Genomic DNA, 13,297 nt, shown 5'->3' with positions numbered 1-13,297 from the left:
CATTTTATAGGTTCTAAATCCTTGATATTCCTAGTGCATTGGCTCCCTCTGTCTGTACACCTCCTTACACAGGACTGATGCTTAGTTCATACCGACACTTTTGTATAGAGTCCAGGGAAACAGATATTTGACCACATGGGGCAATTGTCACAGCAGAATCCACTGCCCCACATATAACCTGTTCATCTTGCTTCAAAACGCTGCAGCAGGCACTCAATATAAACACTGATCCTTGGAACATCTTGTGTGGACAAAATATGGTCATCCAGAGGCCTGCACTAATAATTCATAGTTCATAATTCTATTTGAGGGCTTTAGGTTCAGTTAATTAAAATAACTCTGGAATAAAACATTGGGTTCAGAAGTGTTGATGTCAAAATATTGGATTGTTGTAAAGACGCAACTCACTTATTCATTTCTTTTACAGAAGGAAATCTGCTGTGCTTACCTGGCCAATGTGTGACTCAAAGCCTACAGTAACGTAGTGGCTCTTAACTGTATGATCAAATAGCCTAGCTTCAAATTGCAAGGTAAAAACTATAACAAGTAAAATCATCTGGGTTGACCCCACCTAGCAATGACCTAAACACTGGATTTAGGCATAACAAAAGCACACATAGCCCACTCAAGCATGAAAATTCGTCCTCACATAAAACTGAGGACTTCCAAAATTGGGAAGTTAATCCCAGCAGACTGTCTATTAACAGTGTGACCAGCCAACAGGTTCCGCCATCATCATGTTTGACCATGATTTGTTGTACTGACAGGTCAGATTGCTACAGGTGGTGGCACAGATAACATTTGAGAGAGTGACAACGAGAGTCCTTAACACTGACTCTGGACATCATTGGCACAGAAACATCTTGCTGATTACGAACTACGAGTCCAAATGCAAGCTAGACAGCTGAAGGATCATGTCTGGGAATGTACTGGGACAAATCAGTGAAGCTTTCTTCTTTAACAATTCCAAAATTCTGTTATCTTAAGCAAACAGAACTGAGAATGAAGCAGTCCTGAAACAGTCCCTCTTCCGCACCTACACAGGCCCCAAACGCCACCTCTTCCTCCGGTACATTGATGACTGTATCGGCGCCGCCTCTTGCTCCCCAGAGGAGGTTGAACAGTTCATCCACTTCACCAACACCTTCCACCCAACCTTCAGTTCACCTGGGCCATCTCCAGCACATCCCTCACCTTCTTGGACCAGTCAGTCTCCATCTCAGGCAACCAGCTTGTAACTGATGTCCATTTCAAGCCCACCGACTCCCACAGCTACCTAGAATACACCTCCTCCCACCCACCCTCCTGCAAAAATTTCATCCCCTATTCCCAATTCCTCCGCCTCCACCGCATCTGCTCCCACGATAAGACATTCCACTCCCGCACATCCCAGATGTCCAAGTTCTTCAAGGACCGCAACTTTCCCCCCACAGTTATCGAGAACGCCCTTGACCGCGTCTCCCGCATTTCCCGCGACACATCCCTCACACCCCGCCCCCGCCACAACCGCCCAAAGAGGATCCCCCTCGTTTTCACACACCACCCCACCAAACTCCAGATACAATGCATCATCCTCCGACACTTCCGCCATCTACAATCCGACCCCACCACCCAAGACATTTTTCCATCCCCACCCTTGTCTGCTTTCCGGAGAGACCACTCTCTCCGTGACTCTCTTGTTCGCTCCACACTGCCCTCCAACCCCACCACACCCGGCACCTTCCCCGGAAACCGCAGGAAATGCTACACTTGATCCCACACCTCCTCCCTCACCCCTATCCCAGGCCCCAAGATGACATTCCACATTAAGCAGAGGTTCACCTGCACATCTGCCAATGTGGTATACTGCATCCACTGTACCCGGTGTGCTTCCTCTACATTGGGGAAACCAAGCGGAGGCTTGGAGACCGCTTTGCAGAACACCTCCACTCAGTTCGCCACAAACAACTGCACCTCCCAGTCGCAAACCATTTCCACTCCCCCTCCCATTCTTTAGATGACATGTCCATCATGGGCCTCCTGCAGTGCCACAATGATGCCATCCGAAGGTTGCAGGAACAGCAACTCATATTCCGCCTGGGAACCCTGCAGCCTAATGGTATCAATGTGGACTTCACCAGTTTCAAAATCTCCCCTTCCCCAACTGCATCCCTAAACCAGCCCAGTTCGTCCCCTCCCCCCACTGCACCACACAACCAGCCCAGCTCTTCCCCTCCACCCACTGCATCCCAAAACCAGTCCAACCTGTCTCTGCCTCCCATACCTGTTCTTCCTCTCACCCATCCCTTCCTCCCACCCCAAGCCGCACCCCCATCTACCTACTAACCTCATCCCACCTCCTTGACCTGTCCGTCTTCCCTGGACTGACCCATCCCCTCCCTACCTCCCCACCTATACTCTCTCCACCTATCTTCTTTTCTCTCCATCTTCGGTCCGCCTCCCCCTCTCTCCTTATTTATTCCAGAACCCTCACCCCAGCCCCCTCTCTGATGAAGGGTCTAGGCCCGAAACGTCAGCTATTGTGCTCCTGAGATGCTGCTTGGCCTGCTGTGTTCATCCAGCCTCACATTTTATTATCTCTGAGAACGAAGGGCACTAGTGAAAAAACAAAATTTAACATGCCTACCAAGTTTCCCCAAACTGAAGTAGTATCACTTTTGCCTGTGGTTTAGTCTATATCCCTCTAAACCTTACCTATCCAAATGTCTTTTATATGTTGAAACTGTACGTGCATCTACCACTTCCTCCAGGACTTCATTCCACACAAAAAAAACCTGTGTGTGAAAACGTTGTCCGTATCACTCAAATTACCACCAATAGTGACCTGAAAATGCTTTCCAGAGCAAAGAAAACTTCTTTACTCCTTTGCCAAATAAGAACTAACATTAGTGGTTCTGATAGTTCTGGGGTGTGGGGTAGGGAGATATTAGAAATTGACTTACTTGGCTCTCTTTGCAAACACATGTTTCTGATTTGTTTACATGGGTTTCGCATTGGCCCACTTTAATGGACATCATACCTATTAGCACTGAAGACTCTGTTCATTTCACTAACACTGCAACCCTGGGCATTTAATGTACACCTTGCTAGTCCAATTATAATTATGTCTCTTTGTTTGTGAAAAAGGCAAAGGCAATTAGAATGGTTTGTTTTTAAGGTTAAGTCATAACTATTGAAACTTTTCTGTAAAGATTATCAGATTTAACAGCAGAATCTTTTGCTAGTTGTTGTAATGTTTAAGTACACATCAGTCTTTCTTCATTAAGTGAAATAATTGCAAGGTCAGCAGTCAGCTTGTACAGTATGCTGATGTCTGCTTTCCTCCAAACAATAAATTAATTAATACTACATTTACAGCACACCCAATTATAAACTGTCAGAAAAAGTAACTGTTCAAAACAAGATGAGTTTATCACTATATACATACTCCTTCATAACGATAGAAATTTAGGGTCACTGAATTTTAAAAGCAAAGAGGTTTCCTTAAGTGCTGTTGTAGCTCATAGTCGATAGTGCATTTTCTTGCTGTTTATACAGTTCAGCTTTCTTGCTTTTACTCTGTCATGCATCCCTGATGTTCTCAGTGCCTTGCCTGCTTTCAACAATATCTGTATGGATATGAAACAGTCAATGTCCAATTAAATCAAATTTCCTAGCTCTACATATTTATTCATGAGCTGAAGTGTTTGTTTGGGAACTAGGTAGATTAATTTACACATAGCACAAATTGCTTGTGAGTATTTCAAAGTACGTGATTAACTTTGCATTGAAAGATTTACCATGCTGCAGATAAGAGATGGCACCATTCATGACAGCTGGTTCGGAATAGGTAAGATGAAATTTGTTAATCAAGTCCTAACTGTAAGCACAATTATACTATCCCTCCATAAGTTTATTATAAAATGCTGTAATGGTCAAAAAAAAGAGATGCCACCTTCAGAAAAAAATGCCTTGGTTAACAGGTATACCTTGGTGATTTTTTGAATCATTCCATTTGCTATCCAAATTACGGCTGGCGAATACAAAGTGGTTGTGCTCATTCTGCAAGTGGAAACAATAATGTTACTACACTTTAGAAATGGTCACGATTGTGCTTTCAAATTAGCATTAAAATTGAAATACTTGCAAGTAAAATCACAAACTAATGATGTAATATCAATATGAACATTTCCACGGCTGGATTTTCATGACTGAGGCTATTTGCTTAAGTCTGGAAATTTCCGAACTTAAAAGCTTCGGTGGGGCTTTACAGAAGTGTGTTGAGCTCTCTAGTCCTCAATACTCCATGATACATCATACACTCTTTCCCCTTTTACGTATCTCATACCTGCATGCCAACTTCATAGTACTCACCCAGTAGCCACTATAAGCAGACTTCAGAAGCCATGTGGAGATGGAAAATAAGTAAAATTGACCAAACTAACTGGGGTCTCAGTCATGCATATTTGACAGAGGAAAGAAACTCATCCACAAAACGTATTCAAAGACTGTAAAATCCCCAAAAACGGTCAATTTATCATAAAACAAACTTCTATTCAATAAGCACAAAAACATATCTTATGCTTTAAAAGCCTGTTAAAACTATCAAAACAAGAACTCAACACCTTCCCCCCCCCCCCCCCCCCCCCCCCCAAACAAGGTATTCTTTTGGGCACTTTGATACTCAGACAAGCAAACTTATTATGTCTGTTGTGTTCAGCTACAATAACATTGGTTGGTAAATGACAAAAGTCCATTGAAAATACATAGACAGATGGCAATAGTTTTTCTTTCTAAGCTACACTAAACGGCCTGTCAATTGATGCACTCCCATGTTTTTATTAATTCAAATCGACTGCTACAGCCTAGTTTCCTCACTTTTAAAGGGCTGGGGATTTAAATAACTTCAGATCATGATCTTTAAACAGACCTTACTTGTCCTTCAAGAATATTTTATTTAGCATCCATCTAATCATGAATCCCGTTCTGTAGGATAATGCCCTTGGCATAATGAAAGTGGGATCAGTTTAAACTCAGCATTATCGGCCAGCTGGTTTGTCTTTCATGCCTGTGAGATTTCACACCCTGCCTCTTTTACCACACAGGCAAAGTTTCTATCAACTGGGAATAGAACCAGGACTCCCACTTCCAAATATCGTCCACTTTTAAAAGACCTCAGACTAATCTCTATAAAAGGTACTCTCTTATGCCCCCACCTTCAAAAAGGAACATACTTGCCTGCTTTGTTGCAAAGATCCAACATAGACTCATACAGTATAGAAACAGACCCTTTGCTCCAACTAGTCCAAGCTGAACAAGTTTCCCAAACTAAATTAGCCCCATTTGTCTGCATCAAGACCAAATCCCTCTAAATCTTTGCTATTCACAAACTGATCCAATTTTTTTTAAACGTTGTCTCTGTACCTGCATCTACACTTCCTCTGACAGTTCATTCCACATACAAACCACCCTCTGTACAAAAATATTGCCCCTCAGTACTCTTAAATCTTTCTCCTCTGACAAAAATAGGCCCCGAGTTTTGAACTCCGCCACCCGAGGTAAAGACTTTTGCTATTCACCTTATTTTGGCCCCTCATAATTTTATAAACCTTTATAAGGTCATTCCTCAACCTCCCACACTCCAGTGAAAAAGTTGCAGCCTATCCTTATAACTTAAACCCTTCAGTCCGAGCAACATCCAGGTACTAGTTACCTTCTTATAAATTCTGTATGAAGTATTAACAATTTCATCATGAGGTAAAACTGGAAGCCTGGTCCTATTCTATTGTCAATTCATTCTGGATTTTCTAGTAGCATTTGTCAATGGTAATCAAAGGTTTGAAAGTTGATTATTTCTTCTTCCCAGGTCTGGCACCTTCATTTGGAGCTGTGGCCAAATTGGAAGAATTGTAATAGAGACAATTTTTTCAGACTCTGTCCACTCTGATTGAATGATTAATAAACCCTTTATTTATGTAACCCAAATTATTTATGTAACGCATAGGTTAAAACGAATAATACGTGGTGTTGGCAGCAAGTTTACATACGGGAACGGTTTAAGATGGATTGTCAATAAATGTCTGGCAGACCTAGCCTTCTGCAGATGCCACATCGGCGTTTGGTAGTGAATAGCTTGTTGCTTTAAAATCGCCTTCTCTGGAGGTGGTGCATGAGCATATAACTGTCCTTCCCTTCTTAAATAACATCGACACAATTAAGTGCATAGAGGCGGAAAACGCAAGAAAACGCATACTGAGTTTTGCAACATAATGAAGACTTTGGGGATAGAAGCAGCTAAAAAAATTGGACGAAATCAGTCCTTTAGCGAAACGTTGCGCGCCTTCCAAATCATTTTTCCCTTTGGTCTGCGGTAAAATCAAAGGGAACAGGACAGCATGGAAGTGCACAAAATCCGCAAGGAACACGGCAGTAACTTTTACACCTTTCTCTCCGAGGACGCAGGTTAAAGGCTGCCTCCCATTTCTCTGCAAGTTTTGGAGAGATTGAAGTCGCATTTCCATTTGTCTGAAAGGGTTTGGAAGGCGGTTTCCCATAGCAACGAGCCAAGCCATTGCTCTCCAGCCTCTTCATTCTCCTCCAACTATCCATCTTCTTCTTTCACTCCTGTCACTTTCTTCTTTTCCCACTCCTCCCCTTCAGCTTTTGTCAGACATTTATTACCCCCTCCCCTTCTCTGCCCTCTTTTATTTTCTCCCTCAATCTTTGTATTCTTTAAAGAAAAATCTGGCGGTACTACATTTATTTTCCACCTCTTATTACTTAAAGCCAGACTTTGCATCTTGTCCTCCTTCTAATAAACTCCCGGGTTTTTGTTTCTCTCTTAGGCCCTCCAAGGTTTTTTGGGGGAGGGTGTTCAATCCTTTCTTACTCCCTGTCAACTATCTGCCCACCCACCAACCCACTCTCCCTCCTTACCTCTTGTCTTTTTGGTCTCTTTCCTCCCAATGAAACGCGAATTGCAGGTTTTTGTTTTCTTTTTTTTCAGTCTCAGGTTCATTCCGACCGCCACTCGCCTCTCTCCTTCCCTCAGACCCCAGGTGAACGATTCACAGCCGGTACCCCGAGCGTTGACGGAAAGACCCGAACAGTTAACGAGTGGCCTTCCAGCCAGGTGCAGGCGGAAAGACCCGAACTCTTCCAGCGCTCCACCGTGACGTCACCCGGCCGGGCACTGACGGAAAGACCCGAACCTTAACCGAGCGCCCCTTCTTCCGCGATAACAAAGTGTGAAGCTGGATGAACACAGCAGGGCAAGCAGCACCTCAGGAGCACCAAAGCTGATGTTTCGGGCCTAGACCCTTTTTGTGTTATCTCTGACCCAAGCATCGTCAGCTCTTATTATCCCTTCTTTCCCTCCCCCCCCGGCCGGGTGTTGACGGAAAGACACGAATTCAGGCAAGTTAATATCTTGGATTCTCCAGCATCTGCAGTTCCCATTATCACTAATTCAGGCAAGTTAGTCGGGTTTTCCCATCGGCCAGCAGCGCCATCTACGGATGAGTTTAGCTATGTTCTGATCCAACTCTTGGTCAGACACACAGCCCAGCCCCAGCCACGACTCATTAGCTCAGTTGCCATCAGCCTCCATTACAGCAAACCTTTTACTAACTGGCACTTATGGGACCAGGAGTATACTGGTTGATTTAATATTCTGGATAAACTAAGGGTCCACATAATCAATGTAAAAACACACACATTGTAATAGAAATGTAACTCAGGGGCTATATACATCACTGTTATACTTTATTCACTACATAAAACACAACTAATAATGCAACTTTGCCTGAAATAAAACTTACCAGCAGACAGCTGTCTCACTCACACCCTTAACTGATGACTCAGACATCACAGTGATTGTGATAGTACAATAGACTTCGTTATTTGAGGTCTATAGATTTTGCTGGTTGATCAAGACTGCTGGTTCATTCAGGTGCCAGTTAAAGCTGTATTTGGACAGTTTGGCTCCAGGGCCATTTTCTTTTCAACCTAAATTCACAGGACAATGAAAGATGATCTGGTGAGGAGAGTTCAGGAGTTGAGCTGAGCTTGTGCACTGTGATCACCAAGTACAATATCTAAATGAAATCCCCCAGTAACCCATTGACATTCAATAGTGTTTCTGTCACAAAGGCCCTGGGGTACCAGTGACCAGAAATCCAACTAGACTCACCACGTAAACACCATGTATACAGAGCAGGTCGGAGGCTTGGAATACTAATACTGCAGCAAGTAGTTCACCTCTTGACTCCTCCAAGCTTGTACATTATCTACAAATCTCAAGTTAGGTGTTATAAAGCGAAGGTTGACCCCCTCTGAGAACTAAAAATGAAACACCCAAAGAGGAGCACCTCGGCCCATAATCTGTAAAAAGAGCCTGAAAAGTGGTGTAAAATAACAAAGTGTGGAGCTGGATGAACACAACAGGCCGAGCAGCATCTCAGGAACACAAAAGCTGACATTTTGGGCCTAGACCCTTCATCAGCTCTGATGAAGGGTCTAGGCCAGAAACGTCAGCTTTTGTGCTCCTGAGATGCTGCTTGGCCTGCTGTGTTCATCCAGCTCCACACTTTGTTATCGTGGATTCTCCAGCATCTGCAGTTCCCATTATCTCGGAAAAGTGGTGTAACCTGCCTTTCAGTAACTTTGAGTCATTAAATAAAATAAATCCCTGACACTCACTTTACAATCAACAAGTAACATTTATTTATCTAAACTATTAACAAACTGAATAAATCCTTAAATTATTGGTAAAAATCTATAGCTCAGGTTGTGGATGAGATTGTTGACTTGCTGTCCGAACTGGCTTGTTTTTGTTCAGATGTTTCATCACCATGCTCGGTGACATCATCAGTGGACCCTACGCTGAAGCGATGTTATTCTACTCCGCGTGGAATTTATCCTGTCTGGTCTGTTATGGTGAGTACTGTCATTTCCAGTTTTGATCTGTATGGGTTTGTATATGGGGTCAAATTCTATATGTACATTCAGACAATGAAGGTCATCAGTTTAACTGGGACAAAGTAACCATAGTAGCCCAAGCCAAACAGAGACACGCATGGGAATTCCTAGAGGCATGCTTCTCAACCCATACTTCAGTCAACAAACATATAGACTTGGACCTCATATACTAACCATACAGATCAAAACCGGAAATGACAGTACTCACCATAATGGACCAGACAGTATAAATTCTAAGCGGAGTAGAATAACATCACTTCATCGGAGGGTCCACTGATGATGTCACCGAGCATGGTGACGAAACGTCTGAACAAAACCGAGCCAGCTCGGTGAACAAGTCAACAACCTCACTGAATAAGTCCTTTCCAACTACTAACTATTGCCAAATAAAGCAAGATTCTAATGGTATGCTGTTCTAATAAATACAAATCCCACATACAGAAAAAAAATTTGGTCTCTTGAAATTACAGCCAGTTTTTGAGTCTTCTGGAATGTTCTGTGCATTATCTGTCATTCTTCTATCAGGAATGTTAATTAGTTCTGCTGTCGGTACTATTGTTATTTAGATGGTGCTTTATCTAAGACATAGAGGAGGTTGTGAGAACCAGTGACTCTCTCTTGAGAGTTGAGGGCCGTTAGTTGTGGCAGGTGGCAGCTAGTTCCACGATCTTTATTGAACTTTCTCCTTTTTATACCCTTCATGACATACCAATATTTCTTACAATAGAATTTGTCCTATGTTGTCAAAACCATCAGACTTAAATTTAATAGGTTTTTGGTACCTAAGTACCTGGTTCAAATTGATTGGCTAAATTTAAAAGCCTGTTGTCTTAGTATAAACTGCTGCTTGGCCTGCTAACTATAGCCTTTTGATACAAATGTCTCAATTTGGGTGCTCTCTGTGTACTTGTAAACTTTGAAGCTGCTGCTCACAGACATCCACTTTAAATCTCGAAGCACAGAAAAAGCACATGATCTTTTAAAGGGGCCATACAATGCTTTCCTCCCGAACATTTTACAAACACCAAATTCTTACTTCCTGCCTCCCAATCCACAAGTACTCTACCCAACTTCACAACACAGGAGTGTGATGGAATACTCCCCACTTCCCTGAAAAAATGCAGCTTCAATAACACTCAAGAAGCTTGTCATCATCCGGGACAAAACAGCATCCTTGATTGGCACCATATCCACAAATGTCTCACTGACATTCAGTAGCAGTGGTGTGCACTATCTACAAGATGTACTGCAGAAATCCACCAAGATCCTTAAAACAGCACCTTCCAAGCCCTTGACCACTTCCATCTCGAAGGACAACGGCAGCAGATATACGGGAACACTACTACCTAAAAAGTTCCCCTCTAAGTCACTCGCCATCCTGACTTGTAAATGTAGCACCATTCCTTCACTGTTACCCGATCAAAATCCTGGACTCCCTTTTAATCAGCACTGTGGATCTATCTACAGCAAATGGACTGATTCAAGAAGGCAGCTCACCACCACCTTCTCAATGGCAACCAGGGACAGATAATGAATAATGGCGCAGTCAGCATCACCCTAATCCCTCAAGTGATTTTTTTAAAACTGACATCCTACCACTTCGTTAACCACTCTCTGGATAACTCGGTGCCACACGAACCCTGATTTGAATCCTTGCTGTCAATAGTTAGGGCATTCCTTTGGGAGTGGGTTTGTAAAACTGTGGGTTCTTCTAGGGACACTGTTTTCTGGGTGTGCAGTACCTTATCTGGGGACTTCTGGATTTCTCCATTTTACTTGGGACACCACAAGGCTGGTTAATCACCCTTCACCATCTTTTTCTGCCAGTCAGCCACTCCTCTTCCAATCCTGCAAAATTTAAATCTCTTGTCATCTCTCATTTTACCATTTTCCCAATGCTTCTTTTTCTTCTTTCTGGCAATTCCACCTCCCCTCAACACCTGTCCCTTTATCTCCACATCAGATGACCACACCATTTCAATCTCTTCTCAGTTGCATTCTTTGATGCTTCTACAGTTTTCCCTGACTTCCTAAAGTAGAGATTTATTATCATGTCCTTTCACATGCTCTAACACATCCCGTTCAGCTTGTCATTAATCCCCAGTTTCCAGGCTGTAGCATTAAGTTCAGAAACAGCATTTTTTTGTCCTTGAAATGTCCCTGTAAAGTGTTCTGGAATGTCCAAAGGATGCATAAGGTGCTTTACAAATGCAAAGTCTTTCATCCCAACTCTGGTGTTTTGGCTGTGAAAGTAGAATAATTTTCTGTGACTCAAAGAAGGTGGCCCTTCAACCATGACATTGTCTGTAGGCAATATTTTAAGCTAAACATTTAGCATGGTAGCAATCTTGAATCCCTGGTCTGTGCAAACTAGATAACAGACAATGTGGGGTGCCTAGTGCCGAAGATGCATCTAATCTTTCACTGATGTCACTAAAACTCCAGCACCCTGCAGAAAATCTCGATGAGATAATCAATTATTGTTGTGAAGTCAATTTGCAGGTAAATATTGGTCACAACACTGGACTGGTGAATGCTTTTCATTGACCAGTATCATGGCACCTTTTGCATCACCTGAAATGACGGGCAGGGAATCAATCAAATGTGTTTATCCAAAAGGCGATACAGCATTGCCTATAGATTGCACTGGAGTGTTAATCCAGGATGCACAACCAAGTCCATGAGGTGATCCATGAATCAAGAACATTTTGATCCTGAGGCAAGCAGTCTTCAAAGCAAAATACAGCAGAAGTTGGAAATCTGAAATGAAAAATAAACAAAACACTTTCGGAAATACTCAGCGTCTGAGAAACATGTCTTTTGAACTGAAGATGTAAAATAGGCACTGAAGAAGGCATATTTGAATTGTGTTATGACATAGAGACAGACAGATGAACCAAATCAGCCTCTTTCCTATTGTGTTCACAACCCAGTAAAATTAAACCATTGAAGATCCTCACAATGGACCCCTATTGTTCCCAAACTGAATTTTGAATAACTAGTCCCAGACCCTAGGAATAATCAATTCCAGACACAGCTTTGTATTTTAAACAAGAGACTTAGCAATTTATTAACAATATAGTAACTCTAGAACAGTAATTAAACAATGAAGTAATCTAATTGGTCTATGCTTTAAGCCCAATTTTTTTTTATTTTCAGTCCATTCACACAAAAGGCAGAAGACAAACATAGTCAGGGGATAAATAAAAGAAAATAATGAAACTGACTAGATTACTTAAGTGGTTTGCTTGATGCGCGGTTCCGCTGGCATAGATGATGATTTTTTGATTGATTTCCTTAACATGTTGATCAGGATTACTTTTACAGTTCACTCAGATAAATGCAGTAATACTTGATACTTATTTTTCTGTCCTGTGAGCGTCCAAGAGCTGCTCATGAGAGGTTAGACAGAGAGCTTTCAAATCTTCATGCTGTTGCTTGAACAGTGAGGCATTTTCTCTCTCTCTAAAATCCAATTTAAACACAGACCACTCCCTGACAGACTGACTGTCTCCTCCACACGGTCTCAGTTACATTCAACATCTGCCACCTGCCTGAGCATTAGGTCTTTTCCAAACATGCTGGAACCAATTCCCAGGATCTCGGCTTGTTAATAGGCAATTTCTGCTATATGTTTAAAAGTAATGCTCTTCCCTGATGACCAAGAGTTAGTAAAACCTTCTGATCAGGAACCAACCTGTAAATAACTTCTATGCCTGACCTCACAAACAAACAAAAACTTGTCTGTTTGCCTTTCATACCCACAATCCAAAAGTCATTTTGAGCACATAGTTTCCCAATTCACAGCTCTAAACCAAAATTGATAAAAGAATAAAGTCAAAAAAAAAGAAAAATCAACAAGGGCTCTTAAACATTATCAATATGCTGCCAGACCCGCTGTATTTTTCTGTCTTTTTTATGATTTTAATTAATTATGATTTTATTTTTCATTTAATGGTCTTGCCCCTGTATAATCTTGGAGGATGAGGTTTAACCTCAGAAGTGGTGAGGCAGGAATATTACTCTCAAATGATTTTTCTTTAACTGGTGTTACCATTTACAATTTCCAGTATGAGAACAAAGAGCATTTCACATTGGTCATGAGTTGAGGCTGCTGATGTGAATAAAGACTTTGCTGCTGATTCAGTGTACTCCAGTACACTGAACACGGTTGACTCTTAATTGCTCTCCCTGTTGTATCAAACTGCTAGAAAGTAAAGCCAGCAAAAATCTGATGGAACATTTGGCACTGATCTTGGCACAGAAACAGGATATGATGCAATCACATCTTCCCAATTCACTCCACCAACCACCCCACCAACGTCCTCCTCACCAACGT

General features: G+C 42.2%; 1 protein-coding gene across 3 annotated transcripts in view; it reads right to left on the bottom strand.

Annotated features, from left to right (window-relative positions):
* radil (Ras association and DIL domains) overlaps positions 1-7,093 on the bottom strand; it is a 111,188-nt gene extending 104,095 nt beyond the window's left edge. For all 3 annotated transcript variants that reach the window (XM_048552726.2, XM_048552727.2, XM_048552728.2), the window contains exons 1-2: positions 6,916-7,093; positions 3,969-4,041 (exon numbers count right to left, since the gene is read on the bottom strand). The gene's annotated coding sequence lies outside the window, so the exon portion shown is untranslated. The remainder of the gene's footprint in view (positions 1-3,968; positions 4,042-6,915) is intronic.
* Positions 7,094-13,297: the final 6,204 nt, after the last annotated feature.

The sequence above is a fragment of the Stegostoma tigrinum genome, chromosome 23, assembly GCF_030684315.1.
Source record: "Stegostoma tigrinum isolate sSteTig4 chromosome 23, sSteTig4.hap1, whole genome shotgun sequence".
In the NCBI taxonomy this organism is placed as follows: domain Eukaryota; kingdom Metazoa; phylum Chordata; class Chondrichthyes; order Orectolobiformes; family Stegostomatidae; genus Stegostoma; species Stegostoma tigrinum.
Note: the sequence above shows the minus strand (reverse complement) of the source record. Positions and strands in the feature narration are given on the sequence as shown.